This window comes from Balaenoptera ricei, chromosome 7 (genome assembly GCF_028023285.1).
Source record: "Balaenoptera ricei isolate mBalRic1 chromosome 7, mBalRic1.hap2, whole genome shotgun sequence".
Lineage (NCBI taxonomy): Eukaryota > Metazoa > Chordata > Mammalia > Artiodactyla > Balaenopteridae > Balaenoptera > Balaenoptera ricei.
In genome coordinates, this window is record NC_082645.1 from 97,822,818 (window position 1) to 97,827,270 (window position 4,453).

Here is a 4,453-nt window from a genome sequence, read left to right on the forward strand (position 1 = left end):
TATTATTATTTTACATGTGTATAGTAATGACCTCTATAAGTCAAAAAGCTAACAATAAGTGGAATTTGAATGCAAGACTTCCAGCTCCAAGTTTAGTCATCTTTATTCTACAAACACTGTAAAATTCTCAGTATTCCTCATTTTCATATTTTTCCCCAAGTCCCATTCTCTTAGTACCATACACAAAAGTAAATAGATTAAGCTTGGGTTAGTATTTCTTCAGGGCTAAATTTATTAGCTATCTCGCTTTTTTTTACCTGCTTCTCATCAAGTATTTCTAAAGTGTTTCAGGCAGTTTAGCTTATTCAGTTGAGATGTGCTTTCACAGCCTACTTAGTCTGTCTGAACCTTGATTTCTAACTCTATTAAATGGGAATAATAATTGCAACTCTTAGTAGAATTATTCAAATATGATTGAAGCAAAAATGTATATCTTCCTCATTATGCTTTGTTTTTAATTAGAAATGCATCATAAGCATTTATTAATTTAATTTTTTTTTTAAAAAAAGAGCTGACAAGATTTTATTGCAAATGTCATTAATAGACTAGGCTCTTACCCAGCATAACTTGGTGGTAAATTTAGAAAGACACATAGGCAAACAGTTTTCAAAAATAAAAAGGAACAAAAATGTGAGAGAATAAAGGAATTTCTTATTTTTTTTTACCATGTGATAATAAGCAGGAGGGATTAGCAAACATTTAAATTTTCTTAGAATAATTACATTTTTGGATGTTGCAAAATTTCAAACTTAGCTTGACCTTTTGGTGACCTTTTGAGTTTGTCTACTTTTGGCATAAGATAATTTCCTGACTTTAAAGACATCAGGCAGCTCTTACCAATGAAAGTTTTAATTATTCAAGTTGCATAAATGACTTGAAAACATATGGAATCAATTTCCCACACAATATTCATTGGTTAAAATGTTGTGAGAAAAATGGCTTTACTGTACATGAATTCAATTTTCTTGAACTTCAGATTTCATGGGGTTCAAGGTAGAAAGATTCCTGTTAAATCTCAAGCAAATCAGAATGGACCACAATGCCAGGGCCCATCTGAACTGTTTCAAGTATTATTAGCTTACATCGCAATCAGTTTTTATCTACACAGTATATTTATCACTGCCCTTCCCCTGCCCCTTAACACACACTCATATTATCCTTTAAAATGATACCAAACCTCTGCAGGATAAACCTGGCCTGCTACAATCCACGGAATATCAAAGAAAGCCAAAATATATGATTTGTGGCAATATTCATTTTGCATGGACTTTTGAAGAAAAAAACAAGCCCATTTAATGACAAAATCACATTGGAAAGGCCATCGTTTATCAACTCACCAGTGTTTACCATGCTCCAAACTTCTCCATTATATGATTTTCACTACTTGTTTTCTAAGTCTGAATTCCAGGCCATGGGGAGATATAACTCTGCTGTTCTATTACTTATTTTTCTGTCACTTCACTTAATAGCACTGAGCATCATGTGGACTGTGTGGGATTATAGCACATGGTATGAAAAACTAGTGGGAGGACATTATAGCAACAGTTATGTTGAAATGAAAATCTGGCATACACGCAAAACCATCTTCCAATTCTTTCCCATTTCCAATTTTGGCCCTACTATCATTTATTATTACTAACATTATTTTGTTATCCCTCTGAGTAATTTAATTTTGTGTTACAGTAACTTTAAAATTCATTATATTTCAGTTGGTTTATCCTTAAAACTTTAGTAGAAAATGCATTATTAGATTTGAAATGGTACAGACTGAAGCAAGGTTGATCATTACCCTAATAACTGGTCACCAAACTCCCAGTATAAAAATTAGGTCCATTGATTTCTCAGTGTGGATAGGAATGTAAGTGGCCACAGGTTGAAAACTAGTTTTTATATGGTTTGTTTGCATTTACAGTTGAATGCCTTTGTTCTCAGATTCTGTATTTGTGAGTTCGCCTACTCACTGAAACTTATTTGCAACCCCCAAATCGCAGTGCTTTGAGGTCACACATAGACAAGCCCAGACCAGCAACAAATTTGTGTCACCCAACAAGCATATGTCCAGCTGAGGTAGAACAAAGGGAACAAAGGTAGAACAAAGGGATGCTCTCATACTGTAAATACGTCCTTTTCACGGTCTCTTTAGTGTCACATTTTTTGCATTTTTTTGCTTTTTGTTGTGATTCGATGTTTAAAATGAACTCCAAGCACAGTGATGAAGTGCTGTCTATTGTTCCTAAGTACAAGACAGCTGTGATGTGTCTTCTGGAGAAAATATGTGTGTTAGATAAAGTTCACTTCAGCAAGAGTTATAGTGCTGTCAGCTGTGAGGTCAATGTAATGAATCAACAATAATAGTAAATAAAGTGCTTTTAAACAGAAACATACACAAAACAAGGTTTGTATTAATCAGTTGATGAAAATGTGATGAATTGTAGGAACCTAACCCTTTATGTCCTCTAGGAGCAGTGGTTTAGCATTCAAGGCAATTTTATAGAACAGAACTACCACAAATAAGGAGAATTGATGGTATATGTGGCATTTTCATCATCTTCAGAAAGGGTCAGATGGAGAGTTTAGAGGAAGGTATTAATACGCAGGGTTTATTTTAATGAGATGCTGTGTTTTACCATATGTCTCATGCTCAACATACCCTTTTTTATTATGGCTTTTAATTCCTTTTTTAAAAATCTTGCTCTTAGTTTTTTTTTTTCTTAGTATTTGGGTATCATTGAAGATATTTCCTAATCTAAAGCTCAACAAACAGTGACTTGCTCAGAGTTCCCTGGAAGTGACCTGGCGGTTTTGCCTACTTGGCCACGCAGAACGTCTCTGCAGTCTTCCAGGTGGCCACATCACTTCTTCGACAAGATACATACAGCAGAAAAAAGAGTACTGCCTTTAAACATAAATGGATCCAAATTCAAGCTTTACCAATGCATGCTTATTTAACCTAGGATGAGCTATTTACCTTTCTGAGTTTCCTTTTCTCTCCTCCTCTGTAAAATAAAGATGATAATACATCTAACAAAGAAAACTTTTACTTTACTAAAACCAAACCTAGAAACCCCTAGCCATGGAAGAAGAAGCTTGGTGTTGATTTGGGTGGGGAACCAAGTTGCTTTGGCATTTCCCCCAGTTTTATCTTTCTGTGAGGTTGTTTAGATTTTACTACCCCTGCTAGCATCAGGAGGGACCTTCCCAGGCTTGCTGTTCTCTTTAACTGATCTGAAGGTCATTATAGCCTCCAAGAGACTTCACTAACTATCAAGATATACAAGAGCTCTGGGTAAGCATGTGAGGCCTATACTACAGATTGTTCAAAATGGCATTTGGAATCTCATGAGGGCTGAGTTCTAGTTAGCAGTAGCTGAATCAGGAATCTGCACTGTGTAAACGAGGCTTCTTGTCTTTTCTATATTTGTGTCCTTTTAATTTTTTTCTTATTATTTAGTTAAATCCCTTTAAAAAGAGGAGGCTAGAAAAAAAGTTCCAGTTTCGCTAATGAATGCTTTTGGTATTTCTGGCCATGCACTAGCTATAGCTTTAAAAGGGGTGTAACTGGAGAGGGAAGGTAAACATAGTATGCAGGACAGCAGTCTTATCAAGAAACACCCAAGAAACTTTGGGGAACAGAGTTGAGTTATTTGGTTAGGTGTAATTCCCTACTAGGAAGGTAGCAAAGTGGTTGTCACAAGGACCAAGTGTGACAATATATGTAAATGTTTAGTACAATAATATGGTACATTCTTCTGAAGTATTTTGAAAAGTATAAACACATATGCTAAAATTAGATAATATTTTTAAAACTTTTTCATAAGAAAGGTACCAAAGTTCAACTAGAAAAGGGGAGGGTGATATGATGTTTTTAAAAATTGTAATTCCATCTATTCAGTTCAAAACATATCATGTAATAAAATCATATAACTTTTTTTTAATGAAATCTGTGTTAGGGATAATTATCCCTATTTTACCAAAGGCAAAAAGGCATTGCATACATATTTCCAAATCATGGGTAGAGTTTAAATTAGGACTGAAAACCTTTGGCCCCTGTACAAAATCAATGCTCGATAAAACTTGTGCCTGAGTTAATGTTGTTAGTTGAATTCTACTGCTCCCTAGAATATGTCACATTTCATGATTTTTAAGTCTCAGAAAATCTGTTCGGTGCACATTGCAAGACAATAAAGAAAAATACTTCTGTAAATAGTGTTAAATGACTCCTGCCAGCCGGTAGAATCAGGGAAAAGGGAATCATAGCCACTAATTTATTTCCTGATTCAGAAAATGACTCACGATATAACTTTGTGAACATTGTTTAACCTTTCAGCATTCCAGTTTCTACAGCTGAAAAACAAGGGTAATATCTGTCCACCTTACAATGGTAAATGCTCTAGAAATACACACACAAAAAGTAATCTCATATTAAGGGACAGTAAAGCTGGTTTTTCGTGTA